Source organism: Protopterus annectens, chromosome 3.part1, assembly GCF_019279795.1.
Source record: "Protopterus annectens isolate FY-2018-M chromosome 3.part1, PAN1.0, whole genome shotgun sequence".
Taxonomy (NCBI): Eukaryota; Metazoa; Chordata; order Ceratodontiformes; family Protopteridae; genus Protopterus; species Protopterus annectens.
The window spans coordinates 639,804,652-639,819,498 of record NC_056732.1 but is presented as its reverse complement, the minus strand read 5'-3'; the positions used below and the strand labels follow the sequence as shown (position 1 = coordinate 639,819,498).

Sequence of the window (14,847 nt, the reverse complement as noted above, 5' to 3'; positions counted from 1 at the left end):
GTTCAGACATTTGGTATATGTGCTTGGCTCAGGAGCCAATGGTGTAAAGCTACCATCTGTGGGATTATGACTGAATGCCTCTTAGTCAGAATCCCGCCTAAACATAATGATACCTCAGTGCCGTGGATCTCTGGTTGGCCAGGGATAGCCGGTTGTAAGGTCGGCAAGAAGTGCCGCTCGTCACTGGGTTGGAGTGCGGATGGAAGGGGGCCACCTGTCTTCAGCAGTGCACAGCAAGTTTGTGGGGAACCAGGTGCTAAATCATTCATAGACGACCTGGTTCTGGGTCAGGGTTTCGTATGTAGCAGAGCAGCAAAAAGCAGCAATCTATTGGAAGTCAGCCCTCGAGCAAATCTTTTGTTGCAGGTGGGGGGATGGGCTCTGTGCCCTCACGGGGAGGGGGATACCTGTCCTTGACCATCTCGCCCTGCATGCTGCCCCACCCACTAGCATCCAGATCATCGGTGAGACTTTGCCCTTCAGCGCCGGGTGTGGGGTCTGGTGGGGGAGATCAAGGGAGGGGGTTCATACGCTAACCATCAGAGTAGCGTTCCCATGGGAGGAAGTCCCCAGTTATGTCCCTCGCTCTTCACTCTCCAGTGCCTTCATCCAGATAGCCGGAACCCCTGCAGGCAGGGAAGGGGCTGAGGATTGTGTACACAGGCTTAAGAGTCATCCCTGGAGAGGCGACCCGGTGGTGAGGCATCCCATACGGCAGGACATTCCTGGTCACCCTCCTTGTTCCACACCCTCTGGTGCCTTCGTCCAGATAGCCGGAACACCTGCAGGTGAGGAAGGGGCTGAGGATTGTGTATTCAAGCTTAAGAGTAATCCCCATAGGGGTGAACCAGTGGTGAGGCATCCCATGTGGCAGAACATTCCCGGTTACCCCCTCACTCCACACCCTCCGGCACCTCTGCCCAGATAGCCGGAACACCTGTGGGCGTGGAAGGGGCTGAAGATTGTGTACTTTGGCTTAAGGGTCATCCTCGGAGGAGATGCAGCTACCGTGGTGTCTTGCACCTGGGACCATATGGAGGCACCAGATCAGTCTCCAGTCCTTCACCCGACACTGTGGGGATGCTGCCCTGCGAATGGCACCATTCAGGAGGCAAGGGGCACATGCCAGAAGGCTCGTAGTGAAGCATGTTTGTCAGACCTGGCATGGCCAAGGAGCAAGCTAGAGGAGCGAGATGAAATGGGCTGAGATTCTGGGATCTGGGACCATATCCTGTCTGAGTTTGAAAGCCCTAAGTGGAGGTTAAAGGGGAGAACTGGCATCACAGATGTCTGGTTGAGGGTCTGGCTGAGGCCTTGCGGCTCAGCAGAGTTCCACAAGGCTGTGAATGATCAGAGGGAAGCTCCCTTGAGAGGCTTTGAGAACACAGGGACACAGCATGGTTTGGCAGCCTACAGGGGATATGCAGGAGATGGGGAATGTGGTGCCCTGGACTGGAAAGGAGGGGGGCTTGGAAGTCTCGCTGAGAGCATGTCTGCCCCTCAGTAGCCGGAGGAGTTCCACAAGGGCAGCCTAGATCGAAGGGAGGTCCCCCTGAGAGGCTCTGAGGGTACAAGGACAGGGCATGGCTTGGCAGCCTCCAGGAGATATGCAACCCAAGAAAAGAACGCTCCCGGACATGTAGAAGTGGAAGCTCGGAGGGGGGAGTCCATTCTAGTTGAAATCCAGAAGGGAGAGAGAGGCAGAAGGTGTCTGGACATGTAGTGCTCCCTCCTGGGTTAGAGGGTCTGGATCATGCCCCTGGTGGGACGGAAGTCCTCAAGAGAGCATCTGGAGGAAGGCAGCAGGGCCAGGAGTGCTCCTGCCCAGTTGAGCAGGGTCAGGCAAAGTCTGCCATGACAGAAGTCCTCAAAGAAGTGGCTGGCAGAAGGGTGTAGGGCAAGGAGTACTCCTGCCAGGCAGGGGGAAGGTATCCGATGTCACCCAGTACCCGATGGCATTCCAGAAATGTCAAAAAATCTCCAGAATGGATCTGGACCAAAAAGTCCCGATGAGAGTGTGCCTTCCCCTTGGCAGCCAAGAGGAACTCCACAAGGGTGGCTTGGATCAAAGGGAGGTCCCCTGAGAGGCTCTGAGGACACGGGGACATGGCACGGTTTAGCAGCTGCAGGGGATATGTGAGAGACGGGGACTGTGGTGCACTGGACCGGAAAGGAGGGGGTGGGCTTGGAAGTCCCGAGGAGAGCATGCCTGCCCCTCGGCGGATGAGGGGAGCTCCAAGAGGGCAGCCTGGATTGGAGGGTGGTCCCCCTGAGAGGCACCAAGCGCACGGGGACATGGCATGGCTTGGCAGCCTGCAGGGGATATGCAAGAGATGGGGATTGTATTGCCCTGGACCAGAAAGGAGGGGGGGCTCAGAAGTCCCAATGAGAGCATGCCTGCCACGCAGCAGACGGGAGAGTTCCACGAGGGTGGCCTGGATCAGAGGGAGGTCCCCCCGAGAGGCTCTGAGGACACTGGGACATGGCACGGCTTGGCAGCCTGCAAGGGATATGCAGGAGACAGGGACTGTGGTGCCTCCAGGAGATATGCAACCTGGGAAAAGAATGCTCCCACCTAGGTAGAAGTGGAAGCCCGGAGGAGGGAGTCCGTCCCAGTTGAAGTCCGGAAGGGAGAGAGAGGCAGAAGGCAACCGGGCAGGGAGTGCTCCCTCCTGGGTGAGATGGTCTGGATTGCACCCCTGGTGGGACTGAAGTCCTCAAGAGGGCATTTGGAGGAAGGCAGCGGGGCCAGGAGTGCTCCTGTCCAGTTGAGCAGGATCAGGCAGCACCCCCCACAATGGAAGTCCTCAAGGGAATGTCTGGCGGAAGGTTGCAGGGCCAGGAGTTCTCCTGCCAGGCAGGGGGAAGGTGTCCGACATCACCCGGTACCCGGCGGCATCCCCAAAGTGTCACAAAGTCCCCAGAATGGATCTGGACCTGAAAGGAGGGGATGAGAATATCCAGATGAAAGAATGCCTACCCCTCGGTGGCCAGGGGGAGTTCTGTGGGGCCGGCCGGGATCAGAGGGAGGTCCCCCTGAAAGGCTCTGTGGGCAAGGGGACATGGCTTGGCTCATCAGCCTGCAGGAGATCTGGTGAAGACGGGGACCATGGTGCTCTGGACTGTAAAGGAGTGTTGGCTCAGAAGTCCCAATGAAAGTGTGCCTGCCCCTTGTCAGCCATTGGGAGTTCAGTGAGGCCAGCCTGGATCAGAAGGAAGTCCTCCTGAGAGGCTCCTAGGGCATGGGGTCATAGCCTGGCTCGGCAGCCTCCAGGAGATCTGGGGAAGATGGGGACCATGGTGCTCTTGACTGGAAAGAAGTGTGGGCTCAAAAGTCTCGATGAGGGTATGCCTGCCCCTCAGTGGCTGAGGGAAGTCCATGAGGGTGGCCTGGATCAAAGAGAGGTCCTTTGAGAGGCTCTGAGGGCACAGGGACATGGAAAGTCCTGGCAGCCTGCAGGGGATATGTGGGAGATGGGGACTGTGGTGACCTGGACCGGAAAGGAGGGGGGGGCTCGAAAGTCCGGATGGTAGTGTGCCTACCCCTTGGCAGCTGAGCGGAGCTCCACAATGGCAGTCAGGATTGGAGAGAAGTCCCCTCAGAGGCTCCGAGGGCATGGTAAATACTGCATGGCTTGGCAACCTGCAGGGGATATGAGGGAGACAGGGAATGTGGTGCCCTGGACCAGAAAGGAGGGGCTCAGATGTCCTGAAGAGAGCATGCCTGCTCCTCGGCTACCAGGGGGAGTTCGGCCAGGGCAGCCTGGATCAGAGGGAGATCCCCCTGAGAGGCTCCGAGGGCATGGGACATGGCACGGCTTGGCAGCCTGCAAGGGATATGCAGGAGACAGGGACTGTGGTGCCCTGGACCAGAAAGGAGGGGGGATCAGAAGTCCCAATAAGAGAGTGCCTGCCCCTCGGTGGGTGGGGGGAGTTCCGCGAGTTCAGCCTGGATTAGATGGAGGTTCCCCAGAGAGGCTCTGAGGGCATGGGGACACGGCACAGCTTGGCAGCCTCCAGGAGATATGCAACCTGGGAAAAGAGTGCTCCCACCCAGGTAGATGTGGAAGGCTGGAGGGGGGAGTCCGTTCCAGTGCAAGTCCGGAAGGGAGAGAGAGGTGGAAGGTGGCTGGGTAGGGAGTGCTCCCGCATGGGTGAGAGGGTCTGGATCTCTCCCCTGGTGGTACAGAAGTCCTCAAGGGAGCATCTGGTGGAAGGCAGCGGGGCCAGGAGTGCTCCTGCCCAGTTGACCGGGTCAGGTGGAAAACCCCACAATGGAAGTCCTCAAGGGAGTGTCTGGTGGAAGGCTGCAGGGCCAGGAGATCTCCTGCCAAGCAGGGGGAAGGTGTCCAACTTTGCCCAGTACCCGGCGGCATCCCCGAAATATTGTAAAGTCTCCAGAATGGCTCTGGACCTGAAAGGAGGGGCATGTGGAAGTCCCGATGAGAGTGTGCCTGCCCCTTGGTGGCTGGAGGGGAGTTCTGCAAGGCCAGCCAGGATCAGAAGGAGGTCACCCTGAGAGGCTCTGAGGGCATGGGGACATGGCCTGGCTCGGCAGCTTGCAAGTGATCTGAGGAAGACGGGGACCTTGGTCCTCTGGACCGGAAAGGAGCGTGGGCATGGAAGTCCCAATGAAGGCACACCTGCCCCTTGTTAGCTGAGGGGAGTTCTGCGAGGACAGCCTGGATCAGAGGGAGGTCCCCTTGAGAGGCTCCTAAGGCACAGGGACATGGCCCAGCTTGGTAGCCTCCAGGAGATCTGCAGAAGACAGGAACTGTGGTGCTCTGGATCCGAAAGGAGCGTGGACTCAGAAGTCCCGATGAGAGTGTGTCTGCCCCTCTGTGGCCAAGGGTAGCTCCATGAGGGTGGCCTGGATTGGAGGGAGGTCCCCCTGAGAGGCTCTGAGGGCACAAGGACACGGCACAGCTTGGCAGCCTGCAGGGGATATGCAGGAGACGGGGATCGTGGTGCCCTTGACCAGAAAAGAGGGGGCTCAAAAGTCCCAATGAGAGTGTGCCTGCCCCTTGGTGGCCAGGGGGAGTTCCACCAGGGGAGCCTGGATCAGAGGGAGGTGCCCCTGAGAGGGTCTGAGGGCATGGGGACACGGCACAGCTTGGCAGCCTGCAGGGGATATGCAGGAGACGGAAACTGTGGTGCCCTGGACTGGAAAGGAGGTGGCTTGAAAGACCCGATGAGAGCATGCCTGCCCTCAGAACCCGGGGGAGTTCCGTGAGGGCAGCCTGAATCGGAAGGAGGTCCACCTGACATGCTTCTAGGGCACAGGGACACGGCATGGCTTGGCAGTCTCCAGGAGATATGCAACTCAGGAAAAGAGTGCTCCCCCCAGGTAGAAGTAGAAGCCCGAAGGGGGAAGTTCATCCTGGTGGAAGTCCGGAAGTGAGAGAGAGGGAGAATGCGGCTGGGCAGGGAGTGCTCCGTCCTGAGTGAGAGGGTCTGGAATGTGCCCCCGGTGGGACGGGAGTCCACAAGGGAGCATCTGGAAGAAGGCAGCAGGGCCAGGAGTGCTCCTGCCTGGTTGAGTGGGGTCAGGCGGAGCCCCCCACGATGGAAGTCCTTAAGGGAATGATTGGCAGAAGGCTGCAGGGCCAGGAGTGCTCCTGCCAGGCAGTGGGAATGCATCTGATGTTGCCTGGTACCCGACAGCATCCCTGAAATTTCACAAAGTCCCCAGAATGGTTCTGGACCTGAAAGGAGGGGGACGTGGAAGTCCCGATGTGAGCATGCCTGCCCCTCATTGGCCAGGGGGAGTTGTGCAGGGCTGGCTGGGATCAGAGGGAGGTCCCCCTGAAAAGCTGCAAGGGCACATGGACATGGCTCAGCTAGGCAGCCTGCAGGAGATCTGGGGAAGACGGGGACCATGGTGCTCTGGACCAGAAAGGAGCATGGGCTCAGAAGTCCCGATGAGGGTGTGCCTGCCCCTCGGCAGCTGAGGGGAGTTCTACAAAGGCAGTCTAGATTAGAGGTAGGTCCCCCTGAGAGGGTCCTAGGGCATGGGACATGGCCCAGCTCGGCAGCCTCCAGGAGATCTGGGGAAGACAGGGACCGTGGTGCTCTTGACCGGAAAGGAGTGTGGGCTCAGAAGTCCCGATGAGAGTGTGGCTTCCCTTTGGAAGCTGAGGGAAGCTCCACGAGGGAAGCCCATATTAGAGGGAGGTCCCCTGAGAGGCTCAGAGGGCATGGGGACATGACATAGTTTGGCAGCCTGCAGGGGATATGTGGGAGACGGGGACTGTGGTGCCCTGGACCGGAAAGGAGGGGGTGCAGAAGTCCCGATGAAAGCATGCCTGCCCCTCGGCAGATGGGGGAGTTCTGCTAGGGCAGCCTGGATTGGAGGGTGGACCCTCTGAGAGGCTCCAAGGGCACGGGGACATGGCATGGCTTGGCAGCCTGCAGGGGATATGCAGGGAGATGGGGACTGTGGTGCTCTATACCAGAAAGGAGCGTGGGCTTGGAAGTCCCGATGAGGGCCTGCCTGCCCCTCTGCAGCCGAGAGGAGTTCTGCGAAGGCAGTCTGGATCGGAGGGAGGACCCCCTGAGAGGGTCCTAGGGAATGGGGACATGGCCCAGTTCAGCAGCCTCCAGGAGATCTGGGGAAGACGGGGACCATGGTGCTCGTGACCGGAAAGGAGCGTGAGCTCAGAAGTCCTGATGAGAGCATGCCTGCCCCTCGGTGGCCGGAGGGAGTTCCACGAGGGCAGCCTGAATCAGTGGGTGGTCCCCCTGTGAGGCTCTGAGGACATGTGGACATGGAAAGCTTGGTAGCCTGCAGGTGATATGCGGGAGATGGGGACTGTGCTGCCCTGGACCGGAAAGGAGGGGGGCTCGGAAGTCCCGATGAGATCGTGCCTGCCTCTTGGCAGCCAGGGGGCATTTCATGAGGAAGGCCTGGATCATAGGGACGTCCCCCTGAGAGGCTCCGAGGGCAAGGAGACAAGGCACAGTTTGGCAGCCTCCAGGTGTTAAAGGCCAAGTGGGTCTCCTGTCAGAGTCTGGCTCCCAGCCCCGGGTCATGTCCCACCGCTCGTAGCGTATTTCCTCGAAAATAAGACCAGGTTTTATACTCTTTCCCCTGCCAAAATACACATTAGGGCTTATTATCAGGGGATGCCTTATTTACCCACACCATCCAACAATCTGCCTTTATTCATTTATTCATGTACAAAAATCGATATTTATTAATGAACACAAATCGACATTTATTCATGTACAAAAACTGACATTTATTCATGTACACAAATTGACATTTATTTTGTACTTTTCTGTTATTGGCAACAGTTCTAAGTAACGCGTTAACAGTTGTGTGAGAATTCTATATAAGCAGTGCACCAAACATTTCAACTTCAGAATATCTGCACCATGGCTTTCACAATTATTCAAATACAGTCATGTCATCTTCTTCTGGAACATTGTCATAAATGTCCAACCCCCAAATTTCGACCTGAATTTCTTGTGACTCCATTTCCTGTAGAACCATTGGCCTGAATCTGCCATGCCTAGCAACACAGCTCTCCTTAAATGAGCAATGCTTGTCCAAGTAGCCTGCTCATAGTGTATTGGCAACACAGCTGTCAGTGATTTTATCCCATTAATTTTTCACCCAAGTCATGACATCTTGCAGACTAGGCTTTACAAAGTTTCCATGCTGATTTCTCTCCATTCTATTTTCAATGTAGTCATTGAGTTACATGTGCAAATGGTCCTTGAATGGCTTGTTTATTGCAATATCAAGAGTCTGGAGATAGGCAGTCATTCCTGCAGGAATCATTATTTGATCTATTCTTCTCTGCAAGGAATTTCTTCATTTCTTTAGTGCGGTGAGTGCTGGCTGAATCCCAGACTAGCAGACCTCTTTTGCCACCTCGCAAAACAAGTGGCAGCATTACATCGACCCACTTACTTATAGCTGCTTGTGTGCACCAGGCTTTTTCGGTTTCAAGAATGTAAATGCCTGAAACACATTCAGTCTTATTTTTCTTGCCCTTACTAGTGATTAGAGATGGAATTTTCTTTCCATCTAGATGAATTACAAAATACAGGTAACACGTGCACTCTCGTAACCAGTGGAGCGAATGTAGATTGACGAGGCACCCCTCTGATCAATTGTTGTTTGAGAATAACTTCAGTATCTTCCAGCTAGAACAGTGTTGTTGATCTTCTTAGAGACAGTTCATATCGCTGAAGGAAGCCATTCAGCCAATGTTGTGATGCTTTGAATTCTTCTGGGGATATTTCTAAATGTGGTGCCATTGCAAGGGCAAAAGCTTGGATATCAGCCCTGCACACAACCAAAGCCTTTGCTATCCTGTTAGCAATTCACTCACAAATTATGTCTTCCAGCTCAGGAAATAATGGTTGCCAACCTGCTCCATACTTGCATTTCTTAGCATTTCCTTCATTGGCCTGTTGACTGAGGTTATCATACATTACACGTGATTTTTGGACCATTCGGAGATCTAACTTCTTCTCTTTGCAGAAAGCCATCAGATTCTTTCCCCAGGAGTCCGTCATGATTCCTTTCTTGTACTCAATGGAATAGATCTTTCTTTTTGCACTCATCTTGTCTGAGGGGAGTTAATTTGAAGACTTATGAGACCGGAGTGGCAACACAAAATGGCACTGTTTACAAAGAGAAGGCACAACCACAACCATGTACTATCACGTGCATGTGCTTTATGCACGTTGTCTGTACTTTGACTGATCAAACTATGCCTGTCAGTGTTTATGGTCCAAAGATCTCAACCATCAAGAGTGAGTGATGGTGGTTACAGTAAGAATTGTGGAGGACTCCCAGGGAAAGACTCTTATGACTTTCTGCAAAGAGAAGAAGTTGGGTGTCCAAATAGTCTGAAAATGGTGAGCAGAGTATGATAACCTCAGTCAACGGGTGTCAATAATATTATTTTATAATTCAACACGCCCATCATGTGTTGATGAGCTTAACTGGGGCTTATTTTTGGGATAGGGTTTATATCATGACCACCCTGGAAAACCATGCTAGGCCTTATTCTCTGGTTAGGTCTTATTTACAAAGAAATACGGTAGCTTTGACATAGTCAGTTCTCCACAGCATAGCGTAATAAAGCCTTGACTATGTCCAGTCAACCTATATTTTATTAGTGGTCCATGCACTAATGCAGTTGCTGTGATTTGAGAGAGAGGACACAATGCTTGCTCACCACTGTGTGAATATGTATAGTGTGTATGCTGCTTGCATGCTGTCATCATGGCTTCTGCAAGTAAAATGAGGCTCAGGGTAACAGAGAGCATGTCACCATGGAGACAAGGGCTTTTCCTTCAATAAATCTATTACATGCCACCTGATTACATCACGCAGCAGGAAGGGGGCTAGGGTATAACAAACCCAACCCAAAACCTTCTGCAGTAAGATATGTGCTGTTAGCAAAGGTGATAATCCAGACACTTAATCTTTTAATTTTCCAATCATATTTACCTGGCAGACCACTCTGCCAAGAAGGGGGGGCTGACAGCCACCTTTGAAGAGTAATATAACTAGAGAAGGTGTAGGAAATGAGGATGGAATGAACACTTCAGATCAACAACTGTATCATTATCATGGTGATCCTATATAAGTAAACCTTGCTGCACAGAAAGTAAAACAAAACAGCTGACACATAATTGGATGACATATTGATTGATTCCATAAAATGCTCCACGAATGCATTTTGTAACCTGACAGAACATGAAGTAGTGGAGACAGAGCATGGAGTGGAGAGTTCACTATTATCAGACTGCATACCACAAAATGGAGGAATGGAGCACAGTTGGCAAGAGAAATAACTCTTAACTATCTAGAATTTTACAGAATGTCCATGTTTCTGCCTAGTACTTTTACTCTGTCCTTCATTAAGTTTGTGGTTGTGTGGTGAATTAGTGAAAACTGTAATCAGTAAATAATGGAAAGACATTTGGGTTTCAGACTTCATATCCTTCAGAAAATGCACGAGAATGCAAATTCTGCTATTTGCAGCTTTTATAAGAGCCTATGCAAAATCTGTCTCTTGTTTTGGGCTTTTGTCATGCATTATTTTTGGATTTTTACAGAACTTTCATGTTAAGATGTTGAGAGATATGGCAGGAGGGGAGCTGCAAGATTAAATAGCCATACTTGTGGGGAAAGGACAACATTAGAAGGTGAAAACATATTGGTGATCTCTCTGTGAGAGACATGTAATCTTTGAGAGGAAGGCAGATTGCAATTGGTAGGGTACAAAGTAAAAGCAAAACAAACTACAAAGAAAAAAAGTGCATTGATATCTCCTTTGGTAGCTTTGGTTGAGCAGACCATGCACACTCAGCTGAAGTGGAATATCCAGGGATCCCAGTTACACCCAGCTACTTATAATAATGAGGTTTAGAGCTAAAATGTGAAAGAAAATAATTTTAAATGGTATCTCTGAGTGAAGAACACTGGACATTTCAGGTGTGCTGTGCCACTTTATGCATTGTTTATATTTCAGCGCTCCTTGGTCAGTGGTAGCAGACAATGGTCCGTATAGTCTGCTATCTCCACAATCTTCGCCTGTGAATAGTCAGACAGGATGTTTGTAGCTATAGTTTGGAACAACTAAAAGTTTTGTTTCACTGTTCTGAACCTGTTGGAACCTATCTTCTGACTTTGTCTTTAGCTATTTACTTATTAAAACAATATTTCAATGATTTAAAAGCACAAAACTACTAGAGTCAGAATTCACAAAATTGTCTGCTAGACATTATTCTGATAAACTATTAGTGTGCCCTAAACCATGCATAAATTTCTCATGCAGTAGAAATATATATTCCCTTACAAATTAAGACTCGTACTCCCAGTAGTATATACATATAAGTAGAGCAGATCTCTCACATAATTACTCTTGCACAGTTATCTTTAAATGTTTTTTAAAAGTCTGCTTTCTGTTCGTCTCTGAAGATGGATTGCTTTTCTTTCTCTCCATATTTCTGTGTTTCTGCATCAATTTTATATGTTAATGCTTATGAGTCATACTTAGATTTCCGAGTATGATGCAGTACTGCAAAATAAAACAGCTCGAGTTCATTAGCTATAGGCCATTCACCTGTTTAGCACATCGTGCTCCTTCATTATTGCTATTATGTCGTTGTACTAATTCATCCTACATTTCATTTTACTGCAGGAAGTCTGCAAATGTAATGGAAGAACATGCTGTTATCACCCTCATCTGCTTCCAAATCAAGCTCCTTCTGTTAAAGTGCTTGTACAGTAAAATGCATTTTTGGAAAGTTGTTTTTCTTTCTCTGATCTTGCTATGCATTGATTACTACATGTATTCAGATTCTATTCCATCCCTGTTAGCATTGCATTATATCAATTTAGACCACAGCAGGCCTTTGACAGCAAGTAGTTTCACTTTTCACTTTAAGGAAATTATGAGCAGGCATGTGGCAAAAGTAAATGGTTTCATTGGCCAATAAGTAAAATTGTATTTAAAAGCAAGACATGATCCCTATCAGTACCTGTAGCGTATAGCCATTTGAGAGATTTCTGAAGTAACTCTTAACATTCAGTAGAGATCAACAGGCTTTAGATGGAATAGCTGCCTACGGTTGTCAGGTAATATTTGTCCTTAGTAATAATCGTTCTTGTAGTGCATTTTAAAACTAGGAAATCACAGAAAAAATCAGTGCAAGTTGATTATGTTTACAACCAAATGTTAGGACTTCAGTATTTTATGCATCATCAGTACAATGATTCATTTCTATACAAATCATTCATCTCCCTGACTACACAGGAAGACTAGTATTACTCCAAATGTGAACGTTTGACTGCATCATTACCACTGATCTAACCATGCAGTTAGCTACATGACAGCAAAGTAACTCCATTAATACACACATAGCAGGAAAACCAGACAAAACGGACACAGTTTAATTGACAAGTATTTTAACTATGCATTATAAATACATAAAAAATAAATAAATATATATATATATATATATATATATATATATATATATATATATATATATATATATATATATATTAGTTAGAAGCATCACCTAGAATATCAGTTTTTCCTAATTCTATGAGCTCTGTAGAAGGTCTACACCATATTATACCCCTGCCTCCTCCCCCTCCCTTTCATTGATATTATAAAGATTCTGAATGCCTGGGTCATAATTTTAAACCAGTCGCTTTCTACCAAAAATAAAAAAAGTCCTTAAACCAATCCATAGTGGCGCTGAACAGCACCAGTATGGATTGGTTTAAGGGCTTTTTTTATGTTTGAGTTTTGTGCAGTGCCCTTTTGCTCTGAGATTTATTTAATTGCTTTCTACCAAGCTGTTTCACTTGGTTTTCAGTATGACTATCTAATCACTCCCAAACACATAATCTGAATGTCTGATTTATCATTTTATCACATTAGCTTATTTATTGATTTTGTTCATGACCTTGCCTATATAAATTTTTATATATATATATGTATATATCCATCCACAGATCCTCTTTCCCATTTTTGCACATGGGGTTGGGGTGTCACTTCAACAGTGGGAATCATCTAGGGACAAGGTTTACATCACTGACACAGGAGCTTCCACACCACACACTTACACACACACACTTATGTCCAATTTAGAGTGCCCAATCCATCTACTGCATGTCTTTGAATGTGGAAGGAAAATGGAGCACCCATAGGAAACCCATATGAACACAGGGTGGACATGCATACTCCACACAGAAGGCACTGCAGATAAGAATCAAACTAGAAACTTCTTGCTGTCAGACATCAACACTATCCTCTGTGCCACCTATATATTTTCATAAGGGTAATAATTAAGCAATAATCTGTGCCTGTGTGTGGTTATATTAGGATTTAGTCATGGCTGGTGTGGTTTGATAACACAGGTGAAGCTTGAGTGATTAAACAAAACCAGCCTTGGGTAAATGCAGATATACCCACAGACAAGACTGGATTATTGCTATTATACAATTATATTCTTTAAGAAAGGAATTGCTTACCTTTCTTAAATAATGTCTGTATGGGGGCACTTCAGTCTTCTTCCACATTGTCTTCACTATGCTGATGTACTGCTCATGCATATGGGACTTATGTTGCCATCTTGCACAGTACATCAGTGCAGGAGAAGTGACAGGAAGACAGAAACTCCTTTGCTGTTTTTTCAGCTATTTAAAAATAAAGATTTATGAGGGACAGCATAAACATATGAGGAAAATCAGGTAGGTTTATCTTTGTTTAGTTTTGCATGATGTTCCTGATTTTTCTTCTATATTGCTCAGTCCATCAGCTTATGTCGACAGAAAGTGTAGCTGCTCAATGATACTTCAGCGACTGAACTTTGGTATATGCTTAATTTAGAGTGGGCATGCTGGTTGGTCTGTCCAATCAGAATGCTTGTTTTTGAATAGTAATAAGCATTTATTAAATAATTTTCTGTATCGAATATGTGTCTTTTGTTTTTTTGAAGAATTACTTTATAGCACTCCATATTTTATCTCCTCAGCTGAAAAGACTGTAGAAATCTGTTGTTTTTTTTTCTTTTATGCTGCATCTCATATCACATTTGCATATGCAGCATGAATATTTCTTACTGTTTCTGTTTTTTCAGTGATATCTATATACTAGAGCTGGGATTATTTAAAATGACACCTCATCCCACTGGCATGCATCATAACATCATCCGTTAATATCTCGCTTCTTTTGCTGGTGATTATTTTAAAAAATTGTTACACTGGTAGTTGAACTGATCCTTGCTACAAATATTTCAGCAGAATCCTTTACTCTTGACTAAACAATAAGACAATGAGCCTTCCATGAACCCTGGATACACTTTTTGCTAACAACTGAGTCATTAAGCATGATTTTTACTTCTTTGTTTTCTGCTTCATGTAATTCATCAAATTAAAGTATCGATCAAAGTATTCTTATGATCAGAAGTCATGAACTAGTATTAGATTAATTCAAAATGCTAATGCCTTGAAGATAAAGTGAAAGTATTCAAGTCTAACCTCATAAAAGTGTGATATGTGGAGTCATCATAGTACATATCCATATACTTCTTCTTTAGCATGAAAACTACAGATTGCAAGGGCCTTTGAGTTAACATCATCAATTGTGCTGCCTATACCTGAGAAAATGTTAACCTCTGAAAAAACATAGGGCATGTGTGGATATAGTCTCCATGTGGGGGATGGGCAAGAACTCCACACATAAAAAGATTAGAAGGCTAATGTGTAGTTGTAGTATGCACTTGTGTTCTGTGCAAGTTTGTAGGAGTGGACCATGAGGATGCTGAGATTTGGATATGTGGTCTCAGAATGTCTTATTTTAAAATGTTTTAAAACCTGGGTCCTTGGTTTCTGATAACATATCTAATGTAAATTATCTGCAATGCTATATTTCAGATCTCTTTTTTTACAAACACTTGTCACCAATAAAGCAAACAAAAAAAAAAAAACACCACAAAAATCAGCTTTGCTACCTGGATCTTAAACATTTTGTAACTTTATTCTGGTACCTCGGCTTTTCGCCTTCTTAGGAATAAATCAGACAATATGACCTGCTCCAATTTGTACACCAAGTGCTTCATAAAATAATTGACCAATTAAACATCCAATAAACCATATACAAACTGTTTAACTCACAATTTTACTAAACATTTTTTTCGTAGTTGCAGAATACTTTAAAACAAAAACTTTATTTTATTATTTATTCATTAATAAATACTTCTTACATAAACTTTGCTATAAAATTCCACATAAATAACTTTCTATAAAGACAAATTATTATCCAAATTCATTCCCCTAGGATAAAGTGTCTTATAATTTATGAT

General features: G+C 47.5%; 1 non-coding gene across 1 annotated transcript in view; it reads left to right on the top strand.

The window, feature by feature from the left end:
* Positions 1–361, top strand: part of LOC122799051 — a 3,760-nt gene extending 3,399 nt beyond the window's left edge. The window contains exon 1 of the ribosomal RNA XR_006364424.1: positions 1–361. This exon is cut by the window's left edge and continues 3,399 nt beyond it. This is a non-coding gene — a ribosomal RNA (28S ribosomal RNA).
* The last annotated feature ends 14,486 nt before the right edge of the window (positions 362–14,847 follow it).